At 43.6% G+C, this 14,982-nt stretch overlaps 1 long non-coding RNA gene across 1 annotated transcript; it reads right to left on the bottom strand.

The window, feature by feature from the left end:
• Positions 1-725: 725 nt before the first annotated feature.
• LOC146862652 (uncharacterized) lies at positions 726-7,692 on the bottom strand. Its single transcript, XR_014978163.1, has 2 exons — positions 5,652-7,692; positions 726-5,544 (listed from the first exon to the last, which is right to left on the bottom strand). It is a non-coding gene; the product is annotated as an uncharacterized LOC146862652 (long non-coding RNA).
• Positions 7,693-14,982: the final 7,290 nt, after the last annotated feature.

Raw genomic sequence — 14,982 nt, 5'->3', positions numbered from 1 at the left:
AAGCATCCTAGGACCGGTTTCTGGCTATCAGCCGTTATCAGCCAGGATAGCTTGACTCCAGTGGCGTAGTGAGCACGGGTCCCACGTCTGGGAATACCCATCCCACTTAGGGCGAAAAGCGTTACACCAAACAAATGATGGACGGAATGCTGACAATGCAGACATTCTCCCCCAGTCAAGAGATCTGGGTTAAATCCATCGTTCTTTTGCCCACTACACCACCCCAGTTTAGACATGGCCATATGCAAATCAGTCTTGACCCTGTGCCTCATGGGAACAGTCCAGCCCGAACTGCCAAGCCATGTCTTCCCTGGACTGGAATCAAGCATCTTAGGACCGGTTTCTGGCTATCAGCCGTCATCAGCCAGGATAGCTTGACTCCAGTGGCGTAGTGAGCACGGGTCCCACGTCTGGGAATACCCATCCCACTTAGGGCGAAAAGCGTTACAACAAACAAATGATGGACGGAATGCTGACAATGCAGACATTCTCCCCCAGTCAAGAGATCTGGGTTAAATCCATCGTTCTTTTGCCCACTACACCACCCCAGTTTAGACATGGCCATATGCAAATCAGTCTTGACCCTGTGCCTCATGGGAACAGTCCAGCCCGAACTGCCAAGCCATGTTGTAGAAAATAGGCCTCAGCTAGGCCTACCAGTGCAAGGGGTTCGCCCTTCTCTGCACAGAGTCCTCAGACTATTAGAAAGAAGTTGGCACAGAATCTGAAATAGAAAATACATAGTTTATTAAACCTCAGGAGGTGGAACCACATTCACCCAGCACCCTGTGGTGCTGAATGAAGGTAGCACCCAGAGTAGAAGAACCATGGGTCTTTTATACCCACACAGGGGCTCAGGAAAAGGACGATGCAAGCATACATGAGAAGAGTTACATACATAGATGGTCATACAGAAATGCACCGTAAATAGTATAGGAGGAGCTAGCAGTTGCTGACTCTGGTAGAAACAACCTGATAGTTACAGACTAAAAACAGATGCATGGACAGTTAGATATTCCTGCGCATGTGCAGGGTAGCAGAGTCTAAGTATAGCCAGTCCTTTAAACAGAGCACAAGGGAAGACAAAATGGCTGCCAGAAATACAAAATGGATTCCACAAAATGTACAGGATAGCCTGTAAATACCAGATGGATTCTGCTAACGCTAATTTAATCGCAGCCAATTTACGACAGACGACCCTTTTAGCGTTAGCTGAAGACATCTCCCATAATCCAGTAGGAAAAATGAAAAATATGCATATTAATTTTTAATAACATTTTTTTTTTCTTTTCATAAATTTCCTAATTCATTGCTAGGTGGGCATTTCTCATTCTAAATATTGTTAAGCGGGTATGTATGAGGTATAAACAGAAGTACAAAGGGAACAGAGAATTGGGTCATACAGATAGCAGGAGAGAGTAATTACTATTATCAGAAACAGAATTATTAGCTTTCTAGTCCTTAGCAAATCCTAGAACCATCCAGTAAAAACATTTTCAAGGTTCCCATGCATTTCAGTTACCATCAATTTCAATATCAAAGTATCCAACAGTACATATCTAATAAAAACATTTTCGCTAGACTTTTCCAGTGTTTCCTTTATGAGGGCTAGAGTATCTATCATTATACCCAATACAAACATTAAAGCAGTCAGACATATTATTTACAAAAATGATCCTGGATCCAGGGGACCAGGAGGACCATGAGAATTAGGACGAAGAGCTGCAAAGGGTTGCTCCTCCTCAAAAATGGGACGATCAATGGGGTACATTTTCAACAAAAAGAAAAAGAAGTCCTTGGGAAATTAAAGCCGCTGTACAACCAACCAGAGGGGAGTCTTCTCCCTGTGTCCGTTTGAGCCTCACAGGCAGGCTCTTGTTGTTCCCACGGTGGAGCTGCACAACTCGCAACTCAGGAATCATGGCCTAGTTTCAAGGAAAAAGTTTCTTCTTTCAGGATAGGGCAATCACCCACCAGGGCAAATGCGCTCAGCGATCCTGTCCAGTGTCTCAGGCAGTGCACCAGTTTTCTTCATTTCAATCTAACAGGCACCAGAGACACAGCACCTGTACCCTGAACTCAAGTCCTTCCCTAACTCCTGTATTGCTCTGCTGGCACACTGCTCTTTCGTTGGGGCCATGGATTGCATTCAGTGTGCCCAGGTATCTCCTTTACAGCCACTTTGGGACCAGGATTCAGAGGCCTGATGCTAGGATCTCTGAAGCAACCCTTGTTTCAAAGGGGGTTACCTCAAGCAAAAACCTTCTTCCCTTCCTGGTCGGTCTGTGACTCTCAGCTGGGCATCAAAAGCTTGATCCACGATTTCTCCTTTCTGATTTGTGACCCCGTCTTTCGCCCAAGATAGTAGCAGGGGTACGCTCATCACAATGCTTCCGGCCTTCTACCTTCACTGAGGTCCTGGTTGCCAGCAGTGCCTGTGCAGGTTACCTTCACTTTGACTTCAAGCTGGACTGGTGCTGACTCCTCAAGCTGGATCTGATGTACGCGCCCCTCTGGCAATGGTTGTAAAGCAGCAAATATCTATTGGTGGACAGAACAAAAGGTCTTTAGACAAGGCACAAAAATAATCTATCAACAGAGAGGATAGTCTCAGAATACTTCCTAGTCCAGGGACGCCCCATATATTAACAAGGCACCCTGGAACCACTTTCATATATGTGAGAGTAAATAAAACAACAGTCTGGACCTATTAGCAAGTATAAAAACTCTTTAGTGAACTGACAAGAGTAATACGTCACCCAATGCCAAGCAGTCAAGGAAGTCTGTGTTCATTTCTAAAGACCCTCAAGAAAAAGGAAATGTTATACACGTTTTACTCCTAAACATTGCATTATTTGTACAGGACTGCAGACACTTCTAAAATGATTTTTCTTAATTAAAGCACCTATATTGTATACTCAGGACCATGCTCTCATGTTATAGGAGCAACAGGAAAATCTAACACTGCTAATTTAACAGGGATTCCTATTACATACAGAACTAAAAACTTCAACATAAGGGGTACATGTTCTCCAGCGGAACATCTTGTGACTAACAGGCTCCTGTAAAACAATATTTTCCTCAAAAATGTTTGCTAAGGATCACATAGACCTCTTCCCTGCATTCTACATTTTCACAATCCAAACTATGCAACATTAGTTCTAGTAAGGACTGTCAGTTTATTTACACAGACTAGCTAATAAAACTAGCAATGCCCTTGCAAAACTGTATGTAGCATGAGAATAACAAACAATAGTGGTGTTGTCACCTGAGAATTTTCAAACAAAAACTACCCACAGCTAGTTCCCCTTAAAGATCAAATAAGGAAACAGCAACCTAGACTACTCATCCTCTCATAATTCCATCAGAGAGGATGGGTAGTAACATAGCAAAATATATTTATTCGTTTTATTAATGCTAATAATGTTTAAAACAGTATTACTGAATAGCCAATTTAATGTCTCATGGTTATTTCACAGACAGTTTAGACAGGCTCAAAAAAAAGTAAGAAAAAGAGAGAGAACACATAAATTTGCCTACCCTTAATTTGTAGAGGAGCTAGCCTCCACTCCCCAGTTTTGACGGTAAGAAACCTGTACCAGGTTTCATTCTGTCAACACTATCAACCCCAATTTGTTACAACTGGGCATAAACAAACTCTGAGGAGCGAAATAGCACATTTCAGCTAGCCAAAGAACATATTCCTTTAGCAAATGTACTAGTGCAACATGAGACCGCATGAAGTCAAACTGAATCCCATTGCTTCCTGAATTCAACCCTAAAAACATTTATACTATATATATATGGCAGAGCCATTGTCCTTTAAAGAGAGGTCACATATACTATGTGCATTGAGTGCACACAAAAACTTGCTTTTACCAAAAAAAAAAAAGGGTAAGCAAAAACCTCTTTCTTCCCCTGCCATTTCGTCTTTCAAATGTCGAAATGTCAAAGCAACGTTGTGCTGAGCCCTACAGGCTTCTAAATGTAGGACTTTGACCTATAACCTATGCAGCTGTTCCCCAGCATGCATGCAAGGTTTTCATGTGGTGCTTCCAAGTCAAAGTGACCCTAAAGACCGAAGACAGAGCAGCAAAACCCACTCTGTGTGTCTACCAGCAATTTCAGAGGTAAGCTTAATAACTTCTGCCAATTTTTGTACATTGATATGTATAAGCAGTGTGCCAAGCGTTTGTCTAGCAGTATAGATGGTCTATGCTTACATATGTGCATTTACTGGGGCGTAAGGCAGTTTAAAAACTGATCTGACTGGAGAAAACTCACTTAAATAGTGAATTTTTACCCAATTTCGACTTTGATTTTCAGGGCACTTAAAAATTAACATCCTACAATGTTTTTGCATAATAGTCATCCCCAGAATGTCCTCTACATATCCCAGAGATGTGGCATCAAAAATGTATAATGTATACCCTTATAAAAATGAGTTTTGTACGCCTGGGTAAAGTGACATTTTCACATGTAATTGACCCCCTATTGCTGTATAGCACGGCTTAAATGCAATTTGGATGCTAGGAGGTCACAGTATCATTATTAGGCATTATAAATAGTAAAAAACGAATTTGTTTTTGCACCTATTTGAAATAACATTTTTTTTTTTATATAATCAAAATATATTTTTTGTTAATAAATCTAATCATTTTGATGAGTCTACATATGAAAAGCGAGCTGCATCCCTTGCCTATTATATTGAAACACATTAATTCTTAGCCCTAAGCACAGAAGCTTATCTTGAAACATCTTAAGTCTGCGCCACTTTTAAATGAAGGACAGCCATTATTATTGAACATCAAAAACCACTCTTATCCTTATTTTAAAAAAAGGGCATTAAGAGAAGAAATCCCTACTGTCAATCTGCAAAAATAATGAAACTACATTTCTAACTTTGGAAACAGCAGTCTGAAATGCAGAATTTTACTCCGTGTTTTTGACTTCAACTATTCTCTGTAGCCGGAGTCCGAAATAGAAATGGTCTTGTTGACACAGCTGTTTAGCACGTAAAGGTGTCGAAATTCACACGCCTTGCAAGTCAACCCTTCAAGCCAACACAAATCTGTCGTGCTGTATAATGTGAATGCCTTTGAATACCCTATACAAAAGATAAATGCTGTGACATTTTGTATCTGAATTTAGTCTATTGTAAAACACACAATTTCGTTTTTCTCTTTACACAGGTCATCTTAATTTTAACTTTCTAAAGGTAAAACTCTTATCCGATAATCCATGTTAATTTTGCGCCACAATTTCCACTGAGAAAATTAATTCTCAATTGGAAAATCGTTTTTATATAGGCATATAGCCCTTAAAATTTCAAGCAAGAGCATCATTTTACTTTTTGTGTAGGATTAATGCAACAGTTTTAAAAAAATAAAATAAAAACAGTTTTCTATGGAAAGTCTAACTGGTCTTTGCACAAAATAGGGCAGAGGAAGGCTCCTTGGGTTTCGTTCCTCAGCTGCCCTGTCTCATCAGAGAAGCTAAACCTCAGCGCAGAACCGGGCCACAGCGAGTGCTCCTAGCCCCCACCTTTCTCCAAGGCTGTCCTGCTGCAAGCATTACACATTTTCATGTCAGTGAAGCTTTCTAAGCAGTGATTTCACCTCCTGGTTCACTCCTCTATTTTTAGCCCCCACCTTACAAGCTGCAAGGTCAAAATCTGCCTTGCACAGCCCTGAAGCTGTCAAAGACAAAAAGCCTTCCTAATGTTATCTAAACTGCAATAATTTGCCCTATGGAAACATTTATTTTAATATACAATTTCTTTTCAAGGGTCATAAATTTAGGTTCAATTCTCAGATTAGCAGGTTCAGCTTAAATTAGAACCTACAACCCTGTGGACCCAGCACATTGGCTCACTGAACCACCAAGAACACAAAGCTGCATAGGAACAATTTGCAAATTCGAAATACCCACAATTTTTCCAAGCTAAACTTTTAACGGGTCCCTAATTACTCTTCATTAATACTTTTGTACATTAAGGGTGTCATCAAATCACAGGGGTTGCTCTTTCTCTTGCTACACCCCTCTCAATTTCCTTTTGCGACTTATTGATGGTGATGAGACCAAATTAAATTTACTCCTTAACAATTTCACTTCTCAGAATTCTTTCACATATTCACAGTCATTCAATCACACGCTTTTTCCAGTGCTAGCAACATCCAAAACACAATTTACCACACCATAACATGTAAACACACATTTAACCCACAGATCAACACTTAAGACAGAAACAAAAGACAGCCCACAGACTGTACTTAAACCAAACCATTTGTAAATACTAGTTGCAAGTCATATTCACCAGATTTGGCTGGCAGAACACCAAAAAAAAACGCTCTGCATCTCATCACTTATGAATGTTACTAAGTGCACAGACCAGGATCCTTTTATGTACATATTTAGTTCCTCGGGGTACTAGTCACCACTTACAAGTATTTTTATTCCATAATGCGCTGTACATTATAGAAGAAAGACCATACTTAATATACATATCCCTATTAGGCGTCCCCTCCGAGGGGGGGGCCAGTTGTGCTTCATCAAGTTTCATTTTGGTACCATTCCAAAGGCAACACATCTTTTGAAGTGTGCTAAAGACAGATATGCCAAAAAATAGTGCAGAATATGCAATATTATAATCAAAGTAGCACTTAAGGTACCTTTAGTACGATGTGCCGTTCAAATCAATTCAGTTAGAGAAAATTCTCCTCATTACCTGCCTATGTGAATTGCAAGTCACATATGTCAAAACAAACCAAGTTGGCCAACACAAAATATACCATACTCAAAGCCACAGTAAGCGTTACTAAACTACCTTACCAATCACAGGCATCAAAACCAACAGCAAGCGCCGCAGACACTTACCAATCACTTGGTGTTCAGATTCATCCTGCCAAGTTCTAAAATCGACCAAATGGTCACTGCACGGTGAATCAACAGAAGAGATCTCAGTCGAGGACCGGTGCCACCTGGATGGTCAGATCAGAAAGAAAGGAAAAGTCGCCGTGGATGCCAAGACTCTGGTCTTATCGGGCAGTGATCACGTCCAGAGCGAGATTCCAATCCTTCGTCGCGACCAATCCTTTGGGCATCCGAGTCACCGATGAGCCCCAAGTTGAGGCGCCAATTGAGAAAAATAGGCCTCAGCTAGGCCTACCAGTGCAAGGGGTTCGCCCTTCTCTGCACAGAGTCCTCAGACTATTAGAAAGAAGTTGGCACAGAATCTGAAATAGAAAATACATAGTTTATTAAACCTCAGGAGGTGGAACCACATTCACCCAGCACCCTGTGGTGCTGAATGAAGGTAGCACCCAGAGTAGAAGAACCATGGGTCTTTTATACCCACACAGGGGCTCAGGAAAAGGACGATGCAAGCATACATGAGAAGAGTTACATACATAGATGGTCATACAGAAATGCACCGTAAATAGTATAGGAGGAGCTAGCAGTTGCTGACTCTGGTAGAAACAACCTGATAGTTACAGACTAAAAACAGATGCATGGACAGTTAGATATTCCTGCGCATGTGCAGGGTAGCAGAGTCTAAGTATAGCCAGTCCTTTAAACAGAGCACAAGGGAAGACAAAATGGCTGCCAGAAATACAAAATGGATTCCACAAAATGTACAGGATAGCCTGTAAATACCAGATGGATTCTGCTAACGCTAATTTAATCGCAGCCAATTTACGACAATGTCTTCCCTGGACCGGAATCAAGCATCCTAGGACCGGTTTCTGGCTATCAGCCGTCATCAGCCAGGATAGCTTGACTCCAGTAGCGTAGTGAGCACGGGTCACACGTCTGGGAAAACCCATCCCACTTAGGGCGAAAAGCGTTACAACAAACAAATGATGGACGGAATGCTGACAATGCAGACATTCTCCCCCAGTCAAGAGATCTGGGTTAAATCCATCGTTCTTTTGCCCACTACACCACCCCAGTTTAGACATGGCCATATGCAAATCAGTCTTGATACTGTGCCTCATGGGAACAGTCCAGCCCACACTGTCAAGCCATGTCTTCCCTGGACCGGAATCAAGCATCCTAGGACCGGTTTCTGGCTATCAGCCGTCATCAGCCAGGATAGCTTGACTCCAGTGGCGTAGTGAGCACGGGTCCCACGTCTGGGAATACCCATCCCACTTAGGGCAAAAAGCGTTACAACAAACAAATGATGGATGGAATGCTGACAATGCAGACATTCTCCCCGAGTCAAGAGATCTGGGTTAAATCCATCGTTCTTTTGCCCACTACACCACCCCAGTTTAGACATGGCCATATGCAAATCAGTCTTGACCCTGTGCCTCATGGGAACAGTCCAGCCCGAACTGCCAAGCCATGTCTTCCCTGGACCGGAATCAAGCATCCTAGGACCGGTTTTTGGCTATCAGCCGTCATCAGCCAGGATAGCTTGACTCCAGTGGCGTAGTGAGCACGGGTCCCACGTCTGGGAATACCCATCCCACTTAGGGCGAAAAGCGTTACAACAAACAAATGATGGACGGAATGCTGACAATGCAGACATTCTCCCACAGTCAAGAGATCTGGGTTAAATCCATCGTTCTTTTGCCCACTACACCACCCCAGTTTAGACATGGCCATATGCAAATCAGTCTTGACCCTGTGCCTCATGGGAACAGTCCAGCTCGAACTGCCAAGCCATGTCTTCCCTGGACCGGAATCAAGCATCCTAGGACCGGTTTCTGGCTATCAGCCGTCATCAGCCAGGATAGCTTGACTCCAGTGGCGTAGTGAGCACGGGTCCCACGTCTGGGAATACCCATCCCACTTAGGGCGAAAAGCGTTACAACAAAGAAATGATGGACGGAATGCTGACAATGCAGACATTCTACCCAGTCAAGAGATCTGGGTTAAATCCATGGCTCTTGTTTGTTGTAACGCTTTTCGCCCTAAGTGGGATGGGTATTCCCAGACGTGGGACCCATGCTCACTACGCCACTGGAGTCAAGCTATCCTGGATGATGACGGCTGATAGCCAGAAACCGGTCCTAGGATGCTTGATTCCGGTCCAGGGAAGACATGGCTTGGCAGTTCGGGCTGGACTGTTCCCATGAGGCACAGGGTCAAGACTGATTTGCATATGGCCATGTCTAAACTGGGGTGGCGTAGTGGGCAAAAGAACGATGGATTTAACCCAGATCTCTTGACTGGGGGAGAATGTCTGCATTGTCAGCATTCCGTCCATCATTTGTTTGTTGTAACGCTTTTCGCCCTAAGTGGGATGGGTATTCCCAGACGTGGGACCCATGCTCACTACGCCACTGGAGTCAAGCTATCCTGGCTGATGACGGCTGATAGCCAGAAACCGGTCCTAGGATGCTTGATTCCGGTCCATGGAAGACATGGCTTGGCAGTTCGGGCTGGACTGTTCCCATGAGGCACAGGGTCAAGACTGATTTGCATATGGCCATGTCTAAACTGGGGTGGCGTAGTGGGCAAAAGAACGATGGATTTAACCCAGATCTCTTGACTGGGGGAGAATGTCTGCATTGTCAGCATTCCGTCCATCATTTGTTTGTTGTAACGCTTTTCGCCCTAAGTGGGATGGGTATTCCCAGACGTGGGACCCATGCTCACAACGCCACTGGAGTCAAGCTATCCTGGCTGATGATGGCTGATAGCCAGAAACCGGTCCTAGGATGCTTGATTCCGGTCCAGGGAAGACATGGCTTGGCAGTTCTGGCTGGACTGTTCCCATGAGGCACAGGGTCAAGACTGATTTGCATATGGCCATGTCTAAACTGGGGTGGCGTAGTGGGCAAAAGAACGATGGATTTAACCCAGATCTCTTGACTGGGGGAGAATGTCTGCAACCAAAATGACAAAAATCCAATGTATAAAAGCTGCAATATTGAATTTCAAATGAATTGGCAAAAAATAGCACTGAGAACCAAATATCGCTTTAGGGGTTACTTGAGGTCATGCTGGACTGTGGCAAAGTCAAAGTTCGGGCTGACTGTGAGGGAGGGCTGCAAGCCTGCTGGACCAATGCAGACCTTGGTGAACAAAGTACCTTTCCTGGTCACTGCAGAGAGATGTGTCGATGCAGGTCCCGCAAGTCGACAATGCGTTGATGGCAAATCAACGGTTTTCTCTACAAGCTGATAGTAATGCGTTGGGTCTGTAGATGGGTGCCAAAGTCGAGCGGTGTCAAGCAATGCGCTGGGTTTCTCCACTCATTCAAGGAGATACGTCAATCTCTCCAAGCTGCAGCAGTGGCAATACTCTGTCTGATGCATTGATCTCAGGAGGCAAAGCGCTGGTTCTGATGTGTGCACCAAACTTAGTGAGCCAGGCACAGTAACAGGGGTTAGACTTTGATATCCCTGAGTTTCAAGCCACAAGAGGCTAGCCAACAAGCTCTTGGAGTGCTGTTGGTAGGAATGCAGAGTCCATCTCTCCTTCAGCAAAGTCAGAGAGCAGCAGGCAGCAAGGCAACAAGCAGAAAAGCAAGCCTTCCAGATCAGCAGTCCACTTTAGTCCTTTAAGCTGCACAGCAGTTCTTCTGGCAGAGCTTCAGTTACAAGTCGAGTAGTGTCTAAATTTAGGGGATCAGAGACCCAGTACTTATACCCAAAAGTGCCTTTGACGTACGGGTGACTTCAAAGCAGTTTCTTGAAGTGCACAGGTCCTCCTTTCAATCAAGCTCTGCCTGCCATGCAATCTTTGGGGGGTACATCAGCCGAAGGCGCGCCACAGGCAAGCCCGTCTGCGCCCGTCCGTGCCTGACCGCCGCCAGACGCCAGGACCCCTGACACTTCGGAAATCTCCAATCCACTGTAAAGATTGAAGAAAATCCTAGAACTGCTGAATTGGTGAGGCGACATGACGATCTTACAATATTCTAGAAAGGATCTTATAGAATTAAATATCCCTAACTCTGTCACGATCGACGATCATGCAGCAAACTCTATTAAAGTTCTAGGAATCCCGTACATAGTTAGACCTAAAAAGGCCGAACCCCCCAGCAGTAAAAATGGAAGCACCCCTATCTATCTCAACCCTTGCTCTATTCCCAAACATTCCATTGAGAAATGGAGTCTATTAGACCAAGAGGCCCCAGAAATCTGTTTTATTACAGAAACCTTGTTACACGAATTTGCTCTTCTGGACATACAATTTGCCTTCCCCCAATATAAGATAATCCGAGTAGATAGGACACAGACAAAAGGAGGGGGCTTGTTAATAGCCACTGCTAATGATCTTGACATAACTCTTTTAGAAGCTCATGTTGCAAACCATCAAGAAATCTGCATTTTTAAGATAAAGGGATGCCAAAACGGATCCTGGAGGGGGCGTTAATGTATTGTCCCCCTGGACCCAAAGGCGACTTCTCAGATAAACTATTGGAGATTTTAGCTCCCCATGGACTGGCATCAGACAACTTTCTCCTAATTGGATATTTTAACTATCACGTAGATGTATTGTCCGACTCCAATGCAGAGAAGTTGATCTCTAATAGGAATATTTTAGGTCTTGCCCAATTGGTGTATGAACCCACACACTGCCGGCCATACCCTTGACCTTCTTTTTACCATTTGGTCCGAGATTACTGTAATACTTCTAGTTCCATTATTGTGGACCGAAAATCCCCTTTTAAAATTTTCGATTCCAACCATGTTGATAAAAAAAAACTGAAAATAGACTCATTTTTACGCAGACCATGGCGTAAAGTTACTTTGCCTCTCTTTTTAGAGCATTTCTCCCTTGATTCACTCACTCCTGATATGGGTGTAAATCAGACGTTACATATCCTAGAGGAGGCAGTTTTAACCACACTGGATGGAATCGCTCCCTCTGTACAGGTAAAGACAAAGATTAGAACCGCCCCATGGTTTACTGACCAATTAAGAACTATAAAGGCCACATGTCGTACAGCAGAACGCAAATGGCGCAAGAGTAAAAACTCGGGTGACCGCGCAATTTATAAAAAAAATCACCATAGCTATATGACTGAAATCAAAGTGGCTAAGAAATCATTTTAAACGGATAGGTTAAATAAGGCTGAAAATTCCACTACGGAATTATACCAAATTCTGAAGGAATTTACAACTCCAAGCAATCAGCCGTCAGCACTCGTTTCTCAACACTGGGTAGACTCCCTTTCAAACTTCTTTGAAGAAAAGATTTTAGCCATTCACCAATCTTTCACTCTTCACATTAACAGTTCTTATCCAGTTGAAAAGCCTGGCGCTCTTGCTGTTCCCTCTCACTTTCTCGATGAATTCATCAAATGTGACGCCAAACTAGTCTCTAGTGCCATGCAAAAGATAAAGTCCAGCACCCCTAGTGACCTGATTTCTCATAAGCTATTTTTAATTATTGCTCCTGTGTTGATGGATAATATTACAGACCTATTTAATAAATCACTTTCGGAGGCTGTTTTTCCTTCGAGTTGGAAGATTGCCCGTGTGAAGCCTATCTTGAAAAGGCCTACGGCCGACCCTAAACTCCTCTCAAACTACCGTCTAATCTCTTTACTTCCCTACCTATGGAAAATACTGGAATCCCTTATCAATCAGCTTGTTGTCCATCTGGAGAGTCACAATCTTCGGGACCCCTCACAGTCTGGTTTCAGGGCCGCACACAGCACTGAGACGGCACTGGCAGAGGTCACAGATAACATCAGACGGGCTCTGGACAGACACCAATCAGTCATTCTGTGGCCTGCATTTGACACCATCTCCCACAGTATTTTAGAACAACGGCTTTGGGAGATTGGTGTCCGAGGCAAGGCCCTGAAATGGTTCAAAAGCCATCTATCGGACCGCAAAACTATTGTCCAGAAGGGAGTCAGTATTTCCTCCGCAAGATCTGTTATGATGGGAGTACCACAAGGTTCCATCTTGAGTCCTACACTTTTTAATCTGTACATGACTCCTTTGGCCCCAGTGATTAGAAAATTTGGATTTGATGTCATATCGTATGCTGACGACACTCAAATCATAGTTACACTGGGTCCTGATCCAATTGAAACCAAGGTACGCTTTAAAAACTGCATGTCCCACATTGATAGGTGGATGAAAAATAATCATCTCCAATTGAACGTTACTAAATCAGAGATTATGCATTTTGGGAAAGCGTCTGAACACTGGTCGCCCGACTGGTGGTCATCCGACTTTGGCACTTGTCCTGCCCCCAAAGAGGTGGTCCGCAATTTGGGTTTTTACATGGACAATCAATTGTCCATGAAAGCCCAAATAAACAATATTGTCAGTAATGCGTACTATGCGGAAAGTTTTCAAATGGATTCCAATGGAGGCTAGAAAACCACTGATTCACGGTCTTATTACTAATCGAATGGACTATGGTAATGCGCTTCTGCTGTCCATAAATGAAATTTTATTAAATAAGCTGCAGATTCTACAGAATACTGCGGCCAAAATGATCCTGAACCTGCCGCATAGAACATCTTCCACTCTGTGTTTGAAAGCTTTACACTGGCTTCCGGTGAGAAAGCAAATTCTCTTTAAAGTCCTCTGCCTTACGCATAAACATCTGTATGGGAAAGGCTCACAATATTGGTCCAAAAAGCTTTGCTGGTACAAGCCTCAGAGGACACTTAGGTCCAGCACTATGTCATTGCTCACCCCTTTCAGAATAAATACAGCGAAACAAGGTGGTAGATCTTTCTCGTATCTTGCGCCGTGCTCCTGGAATAAAATGCCTGTATACCTACGATCCATTCCTGTCCACAGCTGTTTCCGGAAGAACCTGAAGTCATGGCTGTTTGATCAATAATTCCTCCGTCCGTTTTGACCAGAGTTGCTGCAAGCGCCATGAGACTCTTCGGAGTGATATGTTTTGCGCTATAAAAATGCCTCTGACTTGACTTGACTTGACTTTGTATGGGGCTAGGGCACAACCTATTAAGTGAAGTGTAAGCTCTTCCATCCATCCTGCCCAGGCAGAGCCATCAGAATGCAGATGTATGTGGATGGGTACTCGGTCACACCTATCCCTCCTGTGTTTGTGGCTGTCTAGAGTGAATGCACAAAGTGTAGCTGTCACTCACCCCAGACGTGTAATTGAGACATGCTGCAAGGCAAACAGAGCAGCATACATAGAAATATCCATGTTAGAACTGGGGTTTCTGGTTGGCAGAGGAATGCAACCTGTCCAAGCAAGAACCACCACTCTAGTCAGGGTAAGCTAGCTACACACTAAAAGATAACCTGTGATCACCCTCTGGTCGCTTCACACAGAGCAATCAGGCTTCTTTAAAGAGGCAATGTGTAAAGTATTTGTGCAACACACACACAGTAACCAAATGAAAACACCACAAAACTACTCAACACAGATTTAGAGAAATAGAGAATATTTGCCTGAGTAAATCATGACCAAAACAGAAACAATTCAATAAGTAGAACCAGAGTTTTTAATTTTTAAGAAATAAACTAAAAATAGTGCGTAGAAGTCAATAGCGCTAATAGGTTACATGTATTCATGCAAGACTGGGCCAACGATGATGGAGGGCAGGCCGGCTACAAGATTCAAGCAGGTCCCACTGACAAAGTACCTATGATGGAGCAAAGTGGGGTCATCAAGAGTCCGATACATCGGTTTGATTCACACAGTCGGGTCGATGCTTCGAAGTTGAACCTCATAGTAGGAACCTCAGGTCAGCAATGCATATAAGTTAAACCACACAGTCAGGACCTTGGATCTGGGCTGCACTGTCATCAAGTCGTGCAAAAATGTCTTTTGGTTTGTCATTGCATCGGCGTCGAAGGGCACTTTGTTGGATCCAATCGGCACCGCTGTGACGATGCAGCGGTTCTGTACCAAAACAGTTGTAGAACCCATTGCTGAGGCCAATGACTGGAAGGGGCACCTCATGCAGGGAGAGGACTCACAGATGGCAGAGTCCAGCAGCACGAGTAGAGTTACAAAAAGTCTTTTATGAACCTGAGAGTTCATAAAACAGGAGGCAATCCCTTGAAGTGACTC

The sequence above is a fragment of the Triturus cristatus genome, chromosome 2_2 (assembly GCF_964204655.1).
Source record: "Triturus cristatus chromosome 2_2, aTriCri1.1, whole genome shotgun sequence".
NCBI classification, from domain to species: Eukaryota; Metazoa; Chordata; class Amphibia; order Caudata; family Salamandridae; genus Triturus; species Triturus cristatus.
Note: the sequence above shows the minus strand (reverse complement) of the source record. Positions and strands in the feature narration are given on the sequence as shown.